Source organism: Brassica rapa, unplaced genomic scaffold (assembly GCF_000309985.2).
Source record: "Brassica rapa cultivar Chiifu-401-42 unplaced genomic scaffold, CAAS_Brap_v3.01 Scaffold0787, whole genome shotgun sequence".
Classification (NCBI taxonomy): domain Eukaryota; kingdom Viridiplantae; phylum Streptophyta; class Magnoliopsida; order Brassicales; family Brassicaceae; genus Brassica; species Brassica rapa.
In genome coordinates this window covers 6,076-18,143 of record NW_022610727.1, presented here as the reverse complement: position 1 = coordinate 18,143, position 12,068 = coordinate 6,076, and the positions used below count along the sequence as shown (strand labels likewise).

Here is a 12,068-nt window from a genome sequence, read left to right as displayed (position 1 = left end):
AAGGAGAATAATAGAGTCAGTTAGTTGGTTGGCCTTGGGCTGAGTCTAGAGAGTTTGTAATTGGCTTAGACTCCATTATGAGGAGCTAAGAGAGGGTGGTTGGGCGGATCTTATTCAATATACTTCTCAGTTCTAACATTTACATTCAAATTAAAGCAACCTTATCCTTGACCTCACATGCTTAGTGCTTCTGAATACCCTAATGTCTCTCTCTATATATTGTAAACTCTGTCTTGATTAATGATTAACACGAGTTCATCATATTCTCTCTCTAGTTCATCATGTTTCTCTTCTACATCTCATAAATCATCTCATCTCACTTTAATCTTTCTCTAAATCTCTCAATACCTGTTCAACTCTCTAAAATCATATGGTATCAGAGCCAGGTTGGCTTTGGTATTGAGATTTAGAGTGTTCTTCAGCTTCAGTTCATACTCTTTCATACTTTCTTTTCGGTTCTAACAAAGCAAGATGGAGGGAAACTACAAGGTCATTACAGTTCCTGTTGCGTTGAAGGGTGGTAGTAACTACCTGTTGTGGTCAAGGCTGGTGAAGACAGCCATTGGGAGGCTAGGGCTGTGGAGTCACATCACGGATGATGCAACCAAGCCAGTGGCTAAAGACGGAGAAGGAGATGAGGGTGTGGGAGATCAAGTTGCTGCTGCCGAGAAGGCCGAGAAGAAGTGAATTCAAGAAGACTTGATGGTGCTTTCCGTGCTACAAGGGTCCCTTGAAGAGCATCTCTTGGAGGCCTACAGCTACTGCGAGACTCCAAAACACCTGTGGGAGGTACTCCAGAAGACATTTGGGAACGTTACCAATCTAAACCGGGTGTATGAGATTAAGAAGGCCATCAACACACTGGTACAAGATGGGGAAGAGTTCACCAAGCATTTGGGCAAGTATAGATCCTTGTGGTCTGAGCTTGAATCATTGAGGCCAAGCACCGCGGATCAAGAGCTACTCATGGAGAGGAGGGAGCAGGATCAGGTGTTTGGATTACTGCTGACACTAGATCCCCCATTCAATGATGTGATCAAGCACATGTTGAGGATGCCGAGTCTTCCATCTATGGAGGAAGTGTGTGCGCAGATTCAGAAGGAAGAGGGGTCACTTGGTATGTTTGGAGGGAAAGGAGACATGGCTCTGTCCAACAAGGCTGAAGCAATCCAAGCAAACAAGGCTGCTTACCGTGGAGAGGAAAGGAAGTTCAGTGGAAACTGTGACCATTGCAAGAAGCCGGGACACAAGAGGAGTCAGTGCTGGATCCTACACCCCCATTTGAAGCCGGCCTATGAGATCAAGAGATCTTTAGAGTGATTAGAGTAAAGAGAGTGTTTAGGAAGTGATTAAGAGAAGTTTGTGAAAGATTAAGAGACTAGAAAGAGCCGTTTAGTGTCTAAGAGAAAACCATAGTCTAAGAGATTAGAGAGACTCGAACTGACTGATCTTATTAATGAGTGAGGTTACATATTTATATAGAAGGCATTAGGGTTTACAAGAGGAGAAATGAGCACTATTGAAGCATGTAGAGTCAAGGTTGCTTTCCGGATGATTGGATGGTAAGGTTCACACGCTTTGCCTCTTTACAGCCTGTTCCAGCCTGGCACGCTCTTCCCTTATCCACTCAACGGTCTGATCCCTTCTCCTTAAGTCCCCAAGGTAACACTCCCTTGTTACCGTTTCACTTGGTCGTGTTGGGTAAGTTTTGGTCGAGACCTTTGGTACGGACGGTACGGCCATGTACGGCCTTGTACGGACGTCCGTACCATTCACACCCAAACCCCCTAAGCTTCTCCATCTCTTCTCCTCTTCAACTCCTCTTCTCTCCATACCAATATAATCAACTCAACTCAACACTCCCCCTCAAGCTTAGCTTTGTGAAAGCCTAAGCTTGGATAGCTATGAGATCTTCCTCATTAAAAAACCTTACCAAGGAAAACCCATTGGGATAAAACCTTGATAAGGGAAAAAGAGTAAAGACCTCACAGCCAAGGGGATCAGCTCCTTCTCTTCCCAAGATCAATGAGGCCCAGCCGTATGTGAATGGACTCCATTGTCTTCTGCCTTGCAGCCTTGGTGAACACATCCGCTAACTGATCTTCACTTCTTGTGTAGCATGGCAAGATGACTCCTAAGATGATCATCTGCCTCACCTTGTGGCAATCAACTTCAATGTGCTTGGTTCTCTCATGGAACACCGAGTTGGAGGCAATGTGGATAGCTGCTTGGTTGTCACAATGCATGGTCATTGGCGTGGCTTGATCAATCTCCAAATGCTTCAAGATGCCTTTGATCCATACTAACTCGTTGGTGAGCTTCAGCATAGCTCTATACTCAGCTTCTGCACTTGAGCATGACACCACCTTCTGCTTCTTACTCTTCCAAGTCACCAAGTTGCCTCCAATGAATGTGCAATAGCCTGTGGTTGATCTCCTGTCTGCTCTATCACCAGCCCAATCCGCATCACAGTATCCCACCACTTCAGTGCTTCCATTGCAGCCCATCCATACTCCTTGATCAGGTGAGCCGTTGAGGTACATCAAGATCCTCTCCACCATGCGCCAATGATGTTCCTTAGGTACTTGCATGTGTTGACTCACCTGATTCACAGCAAAACAAATGTCAGGTCTAGTTATAGTGAGATAAATCAATTTGCCAACTAGTTTTCTATAGAGTTTAGGATCCTGATAAGGTTTGCTGTCTTCAATCTCCCCCTCTCGTGGGACTTTGTAGCCATCCTCCATAGGCATCCTTGCTGTCTTGCCTCCATAAGCACCTGCACCTTTCAAAAGATCAAGTGTATACTTCCTTTGGGACATGAACAAACCTTCCTTGGATCTACATATCTCAATTCCAAGGAAGTATTTCATTTCTCCCAAGTCTTTAATCTCAAACATGGATTTAAGAAACTCCTTGGTTGCTATGATACCTTCCTTATCACTCCCTGTGATAATGATATCATCAACATACACAAGAAGTGCAATCATACCTGAGGGAGTCGTGAGTGTGAAGAGGGTGTGGTCTAGTTCAGACTTCTTGAAGCCTCGGCCATTCAGGGTAGTACTCAACTTGTTGTACCAAGCTCTTGGTGATTGCTTCAGCCCATAGATGGCTTTCTTCAGCCTCAACACATTTCCACTCTTCACTAAGTGTTCAAGGCCTGGAGGTGGATGCATATACACTTCATCCTCAAGTTCACCTTGTAGAAACGCATTCTTCACATCCATTTGCCATAACCCCCATCCAAGATTCACAGCTAAGCTCAGTACAATCCGGATTGTGTGGAGTTTAGCTACTGGTGCAAAGGTTTCTATGTAATCTTCTCCATAAGTTTGAGTGAAGCCTCTTGCAACTAGCCTTGACTTCTTCCTCTCAACCTTTCCATCCGCTTTGTACTTGATTGTGAATATCCATCTACTAGTCACAGCCTTCTTCCCTTTTGGTAACTCACTCTCATACCATGTATCATTCTTGATCATTGCTCCTGCCTCATCTCCAACTGATTCTTTCCATTCTTTATCTTTCATTGCTTCTTCATAGCTTCTTGGGATGTGATTCTCATCCAAGTTTACCATGAAAGCGCAATGTGCTTCTGGATATTGAGTAAAGGAGCACACGGCTTGAGAAGGATCCTCCACAGCTTGGGCATTGTAGTACACTCTCGTGTTTACCCAACTGGAAGGATCCTTCCTTATCCTTGTACTCCTTCTTAGTGGCTGCACAACCGGTTCTTCTTCCTGTTGTTCTTCTACCACTTCATCTTGAGAAGGTGTTTGTGTCACACCATGATCATGTCCATGACCATCTGAGCCTATGCTCTCTTCTCCTTCATTCTCTACTCCTCCTTCATCTTGGTTGGCCTCTTGCATAGGCTCCTCATGCTCCTCTCCTCCCTCATGATCAAGGTGGGATGGTGAACCAACTTCAGGAGGTGTAGTTGCGTGATTCCTTGGATCCTGGGATGTACTGATTCCAAGACCTTCAAGAATGATCCGCAAGGTGGTGGCCTTGTCTGATGTTGTTGAGATGAGAGAATAAAGAGTTGATATATTGAGAGAGGAAGAGAGTTGGAGTAGACAGTAACTTTGGAGTTTTACTGTGGTAACTTTAGTTTAACCACAGTAACAACTTGGGAAGTTATCTGATGGCATGAGAAGGTAACTTAGTGAAGGGAAGAGAGTAAACTCGACCAAAGAGGATAAGGAAGGATAAGGGAGCCTTTGACAGCCTGTATGATGCTGGAAAGGAGAGGATGCTTTTCTACTAGTGCAAGCATGTGAGAAAGCACAGCCAAGTGATTCAAAAGGAGTTCCAGCCTGTCCTTTGACTACACATGCTTATACATTTCGAAATTCCTTGTTGCTCTCTCTTTATATACTTGTAAACCCTCATCAGTATTAATTAATGGAGTTTTGAGTCTCTCTCTCTAGTCTCTCTCTTGTTCTTAATCTCTAATCTCTTTAATTCTCAGATTAAACTTAATCACTCTTTAAATTACAAAATCTAATATGGTATCAGAGCCAGGTTCCTTTAAAAGGAGAGAGTGATTTCGTTTTCTAAATGTTCTTGAGTGTTCTTGAGAGTTCTTGAGAGTTTGTCAAGAGCTAGATCCTTTAAAAGTCAAGTTGGTGTCTGTTGGTGTTTCTTTTGGAGAGTCAGCCTCAAGGGAGTCCCTTTAGGTGTTTGACAAGGTCAGAAGAGGGGTCTAGTTTGTGGTTAAGCTTGGCGTGGGAGATTAGAAGCATTTGGGGGAAGATCTAGGCTAAAGGTTGTTGCTTTAGGCTAAAGGTTGTTGCTTTAGGCTAAAGGAAATGGAGCTGCTTCAATCTGGTACAACAAGGCGTGAAGAGAAGAAAGAGAGAGGGAATGAGTGGGGGTGGTTCTCACAAATGAAAACAACTCTGAAAAGGTGTGGAGTTTGGAGAAACCATGAGAAGGAAGAGTCTTTGAAGGGTAAAGCTGCTGAGAAAGATCAGACAGCAAGAGAAACAAGTGGAGATTGCTTTAGTCTTGAAGAAAGTATACTGCTTGAGAAGATTGAAGATGTTTATGAGAACAAGATCAATCTTAGGAGAGTGTGTGAAGTCAAGAAGGTGATCAGTGAAGCTAAGCAAGGAAGAGAAGAGTTCAATAACCATGTGAGGAAGCTACAACACTTGTGGGTTGAACTACAAGGGTTGAGATCCCATGTGGATGGGGATGCTACACCAGAGCAAGAGATGGTCTTGAAGCTCTTGGCGAGCATGGAGTCATCATATGGGTGGCTGGTGGAGATGGTTCTAAGAGGGGAACAGCTTCCGGAAATGGAAGAGATCTGTGTGCTTATAAGAAGGGCGTATGAGATAATGAGAGATGATGAGAGGCTAACCATGAGTAGGAGTGAGAGCTCATGGAAGCCAAATGGGAGTAGGAGTGAGAGCTTCCAGAAGCTAACCATGAGTAGGAGTGAGGGCTCATGGAGGCTAACCGGGAGTAGGAGTGAGGGCTTCCGGAAGAGGAGGAGGTGCAGAATGCTATCCAAAGCTTATGTCAACATAGGAAAGGGTAGGAAGAGAGTTGTGGGAGAGTGTTCTTACTCAGCCTACATGGGGGAATCAGTAGAAGACAGTGGGGTGTTAAGAGAGCAGGAGAAAGGGAGTGGAGCTGATGATCGCATCACCAGGAAGGAATGGAGAGTGTTCATGGAACATGTACAAGCCTTAGCAGCAAGCAAGAAGCATGCTATACAATCCGGAGCTTCTAAACCCATGGTGATTGATTCTGGAGCAAGTCATCATATGATCAGTGATAGGAGGCTTATAAGTGAGATCAAGGCTGCAACAGGGAGTGTTAGGATAGCTAATGGTGCTATGATCCCAATAGAAGGAGTGGGAAAGCTCAGACTGTTTGAGAAGGACACGGCTGCCTTCTACATGCCTCAGTTCACTTCAAATCTATTATCTGTGAAGAAAGCTACCATTGATCTTGATTGTCAAGTAGTATTCAGACCTGATGAAGTTGAGTTTCAAGATTTGAAGACTGGGAGAGTCATTGGCAGAGGAGACAGCAAGAATCAGCTATACCACCTCGACTTGGCTAAGACCTCTAATCCCTTTGATTCTATTTGCTTGAGTAGTACTGCTGAGAAGATTGATAGTATTACTTGGCATGCTAGATTAGGACATCCTCATGCTCGTGCCATTGAATTGATAATCCCTAATATGTCATTCAATCACTTGGATTGTGAAGCATGCATATTAGGAAAGCATTGTAGGACTGTTTTCCCAACATCTAAGACTACTTATGAGCATTGCTTTGATCTAGTTCACTCGGATGTGTGGACCGCTCCATGCATGTCTAGAGACAGCCATAAATACTTTGTAACATTCATTGATGAGAAGTCTAAGTATACATGGCTCACATTGCTTCCATCTAAAGATAAGGTGCTAGAAGCGTTTATGAACTTCCAAGCATATGTATCTAATCAATACAATGCTACTGTGAAGGTACTGAGATCAGACAATGGAGGTGAATACATCAGCAATGCCTTCAAGAGTCATCTAGCCAAGCATGGGATTGTGCATCAGACCAGTTGTCCCTACACACCACAGCAGAATGGTGTAGCTGAGAGGAAGAATAGGCACTTGATGGAGGTTGCTAGGTCGATGATGTTTCATGCAAATGTCCCAAAACGTTTTTGGGGAGATGCTGTACAGACTGCTTGCTATCTCATCAACCGGATCCCAACCAAGATACTGAAGAATCTGTCTCCATTTGAGGTGCTGAATAAGAGCAAGCCTTTTATTGATCACCTACGGGTATTTGGGTGTGTATGCTATGTCATGAGTCCAGGAGAACAGAGAAACAAGCTGGAGGCAAAGAGCACTAAGGCTATGTTCATTGGATACTCTATCACTCAGAAGGGATACAAGTGCTATGATCCTGAAGCAAGGAGAGTGATGGTATCTAGAGAAGTGAAGTTTATTGAATCAAAAGGGTATTATGAAGAAAAGGAGTGGGAAAATCTGAAGGATTTGTCTCAAGCTCCATCTGATAGAGCAACAACACTGAGGGTGCTGTTGGAGAAGCTAGGGATAGGGTTATCCCAGGATCAGGAATCTGGAAGAAGAGAGTCTTCCAATCCGACTAGTGAAGCTGAAAGAACAACTCCTCTTGATCATGAGAGGGGGAATGGAACTGAATCTCATGAGCAAGTGCATAATCAAGATTCAGGCCAGCATAATCAAGAGGTGACACAGGAAGTAGAGAGTGGTGCTCAGTCTAGTGGAGATGGGCAAAGAGAGTCTAATGGCTCAGATGAGAGTGGTACTCAGTCTAGTGGAGATTGGGAAGTGGATCCTGATGGGTCAAATGAGAGTGGTGCTCAATCAAGTGAAGATGGGCAAGAGCCACAAGAAGAACAAGTTCAGGAGCTGAGGAGGAGCACAAGGGTGAAGAGAGATGCTTCCAACTGGGTAAACACGAGAGTGTACTACAATGCCCAGGCTGTGGAGCATCCTTCTCAAGCTATGTGTTCCTTTGCAGAGTTTCCAGACGAGCATATAGCCTTCACAGTAAGCTTGGATGAGAGCTATATTCCAAGGACATATGAAGAAGCTATGGCTTTAAAGGAGTGGAGAGATTCAGTTGCTGATGAGTCCGGAGCCATGATTAAGAATGAAACATGGTATGAGAGTGAGCTGCCTAAAGGGAAGAAGGCAGTGACTAGTAAATGGGTGTTCACAATCAAGTTTCATCCTGATGGAAGAATAGAGAGGCGCAAGTCTAGGTTGGTGGCAAGAGGATTTACTCAGACATATGGTGAGGACTATGTTGAGACCTTTGCTCCTGTGGCTAAACTTCATACTATCAGGATTGTATTATCTTTAGCTGTGAATCTTGAGTGGGATTTGTGGCAAATGGATGTGAAGAATGCATTCCTTCAAGGAGAGTTGGAAGATGAAGTATACATGCATCCACCACCAGGTCTTGAACATCTAGTAAAGAAGGGTAATGTGTTGAGGTTGAGGAAAGCTATCTATGGTCTCAAGCAGTCTCCAAGGGCGTGGTACAACAAGTTGAGTACTACACTGAATGGGAGAGGGTTCAGAAAGTCAGAATTGGATCACACTCTCTTTACCCTAACCACCTCATCTGGTATTGTGGTATTACTTGTGTATGTGGATGATATCATCATCACAGGCAGTGATAAGGAAGGCATCAAGGCTACAAAGGAGTATCTCAAGGCAAGCTTTGAGATTAAAGACTTGGGGGAAATGAAGTATTTTCTTGGGATTGAGATATGCAGATCAAAGGAAGGATTGTTCATGTCTCAAAGGAAGTATGTGATTGATCTATTGAAGGGAGCAGATGCCTATGGAGGAAAGACAGCCAAGATGCCAATGGAGGATGGGTACAAGGTTCCACGTGAGGGGGAGATTGAGGATAGCAAGCCATTCCATGATCCTAAGCTGTATAGGAAGCTAGTGGGGAAGTTGATTTATCTTACCATTACTAGACCTGATGTATGCTTTGCGGTGAATCAAGTCAGTCAACACATGCAAGTTCCTAAGGAGCACCACTGGCGGATGGTGGAAAGGATCTTGATGTATCTGAATGGAACTACTGGTCTTGGAGTATGGATGGGATGTAACAAGAGTACTGAGGTTGTAGGCTACTGTGATGCGGATTGGGCTGGTGATAGAGCAGATAGAAGATCAACCACAGGCTATTGTACATTCATTGGTGGTAACTTGGTCACTTGGAAGAGTAAGAAGCAGAAGGTAGTGTCTTGTTCCAGTGCTGAGGCCGAGTATAGAGCAATGCTGAAGCTTACAAATGAGCTAGTGTGGATAAAAGGGATTTTGAAGCATCTGGAGATTATTCAAGCAACGCCAATGACAATGCATTGTGATAATCAAGCAGCTATCCACATTGCATCTAACTCTGTGTTCCATGAGAGAACAAAGCACATTGAGGTTGATTGTCACAAGGTGAGGCAGATGATGATTCTTGGGGTGATTCTACCTTGTTATACTCGGAGTGAGGATCAGTTAGCAGATGTGTTCACAAAGGCAGCAAGGCAAAAGACAATGGAGTCCATACACATCAGGTTAGGACTCATTGATCTCTCGCCTAAGGGCTAGTCTATACACTCTCCTGATCATGTGATCTCTACTCTTTTTCCTCATTAAGGTTTTGTCCCAATGGGTTTTCCTTAATGAGGTTTTAATGAGGGAGATCTCATGGTCCTTCCAAGCTTGACTTGTTCCACATGGTCAAGCTTGAGGGGGAGTGTTGAGATGAGAGAATAAAGAGTTGATATATTGAGAGAGGAAGAGAGTTGGAGTAGACAGTAACTTTGGAGTTTTACTGTGGTAACTTTAGTTTAACCACAGTAACAACTTGGGAAGTTATCTGATGGCATGAGAAGGTAACTTAGTGAAGGGAAGAGAGTAAACTCGACCAAAGAGGATAAGGAAGGATAAGGGAGCCTTTGACAGCCTGTATGATGCTGGAAAGGAGAGGATGCTTTTCTACTAGTGCAAGCATGTGAGAAAGCACAGCCAAGTGATTCAAAAGGAGTTCCAGCCTGTCCTTTGACTACACATGCTTATACATTTCGAAATTCCTTGTTGCTCTCTCTTTATATACTTGTAAACCCTCATCAGTATTAATTAATGGAGTTTTGAGTCTCTCTCTCTAGTCTCTCTCTTGTTCTTAATCTCTAATCTCTTTAATTCTCAGATTAAACTTAATCACTCTTTAAATTACAAAATCTAATAGATGTTAAGTCCTTCAGGTCTTCTTGATTCTTTTCTTCATAGTATCCTCTATCTTCCAAGAACTTCACATCTCTAGATACAAGAACTCTCCTTGCTATAGGATCATAGCATTTGTATCCTTTCTGTGTAGCTGAGTATCCTATGAACACAGCCTTAGTGCTTCTTGCTTCTAGCTTGTTGATCATCTCTCCTGGTTTGAGTACAAAGCATAGGCACCCAAAGACTCGCAAATAATCAAGGGCTGGCTTGTACCTGTTCAGAACTTCAAATGGAGCCCTCTCATTCAGAACTTTGGTTGGGGTTCTGTTTATCAGGTAACAAGCAGTGGCAACCGCATCACTCCAAAATCTCTTTGGAACATTACTCTGAAACATAAGTGACCTTGCCACTTCCATGAGATGCCTATTCTTCCTCTCAGCCACTCCATTTTGCTGTGGAGTATAAGGACAGCTTGTTTGATGTAGGATCCCATGTTGTGATAGGTGTTGCTTGAATGCATGACTCGTGTACTCCCCTCCATTATCTGATCTCAAAATTTTAATCTTAGCATGATAATGGTTAGTTACATAAGTTTGAAAGTTCCTAAATGCATCAAGTACCCTATCTTTGGTCTGAATTAAGGTTAACCAGGTGTATTTGGATTTTTCATCAATGAATGTGACAAAATACTTATAACTATCTCTAGATAAGCAAGGAGCAGTCCACACATCTGAGTGAATTAGATCAAAGCAATTCTCATAAACGGTAGTAGACTTTTGAAACACAGTTCTACAATGCTTGCCTAAAATACAAGCTTCACAATCCTTATTCTCAAACACAACACCTGGTACCATTAAGTTCAAAGCTTTAACATGAGGGTGTCCTACTCTAGCATGCCACAATGCATTTTTATTCAACAAAGAAGCAGAAGTAAACGAGCAACTATAATCAGGAACAGAAGTGAGTTCTTCAAGCATATAGAGATCTCCCTTAGTCACCCCTTTCCCAATCAATCTGCTGCTCTCAATATCCTGAAACTTCACATCATTAGGACTAAAGATAACATTGCATTGTAAATCATTAGTACATTTCTTCACTGATAATAGGTTTGATGTGAATTCAGGCATGTAAAAAGCTCTAGATTCTTTGTTAAACAACTTAAGCTTTCCTATTCCTCTAATGGGTATCTTATCCCCATTTGCTATCATCACATGCCCATGTGTAGGTTCTATATCCTTAATCAAGTTTTTATCACTTATCATATGATGTGATGCACCAGAATCAACAATCAATGGTTTACTTACTCGTTTAGCATTATGGCATAGATTACTAAGTGATGGATGCATCTTATCAGTTCTAGCAATGTGAGCATGTCTATACCCATCCCTAGCTTCTAACCGTTCTACTAGTTCTCTAATCAAGTGATCATCCTTATATGCAATCATAGAAGCTCCAAAGGAATAACCGTAAGTGTTACCGTTTTCCTTTAGCATTTTGAAGAGGGCATCAAGGTCTGATCTCTTGATGTAGTCATCATTGCTGCGGGAGCTTGAGGCACCTGTGTAAGCCACCAGAGACTTCCCATTCCCATCATTGCCTCCAAGCCCATCCACTTCACTGATCTTGCTGGTGCCAGCTCCACTTGAACCTTCAGTCACATTTGCCCTTCCCTCACGCTCCTTCATGAACTTGGCCGGCTTGAGGTGTGGGTGCAGTATCCAGCATTGGCTCTTCTTATGACCATGCTTCTTGCAATGATCACAGTTGCCATTGAACTTCCTGTCCTCGTACTTCCCGTGAGATGCCTTGTTTGCTTGTGGAGCCTCGGTTGAATCCTCATGAGCTGCTTGATTGGCAAGAGAGAGCTCCCCCTTTCCTCCAAACAAACCCATAGATCCCTGCTCCCTTTGGATTTGTGCACACACCTCCTCAAGGTCCGGAAGCTTGTCTGACCTTAACATGTGCTGGATGAGCTGGGTGTAGGCCGGGTTCAGTGTGAGAAGCAGACCAAAGACCTTGTCTTGCTCGCGCCTCTCATTCAACTGATCTGGATCAGTTGTGCTCGGCCTCAGCATCTCCAGCTCTGACCATAAGGACCTGAACCTCCCCAAGTGCTTAGTGAACTCCATGTCCTCTTGTACAAGACGGTTGATCGCTAGCTTCACTTCAAACACACGGCTGAGGTTGGAAATGTTCCCATACACCTTCTTCAGCGTGTCCCACAGCTCCTTGGCTGATTCACAGTAGCTGTAGGCATCCAAGATAGCTGGGTCCAAGGATGCGTGTAGGACCGTTGTTAATCAGAGTTGAGACATTTGAGGT

The 12,068-nt window shown here is 43.6% G+C and overlaps 1 long non-coding RNA gene across 1 annotated transcript; it reads left to right on the top strand.

The window, feature by feature from the left end:
• The first annotated feature begins 3,986 nt into the window (after positions 1–3,986).
• LOC117131014 lies at positions 3,987–10,235 on the top strand. The gene is made up of 3 exons (XR_004454245.1): positions 3,987–4,023; positions 5,020–5,022; positions 9,777–10,235. It is a non-coding gene; the product is annotated as an uncharacterized LOC117131014 (long non-coding RNA).
• The last annotated feature ends 1,833 nt before the right edge of the window (positions 10,236–12,068 follow it).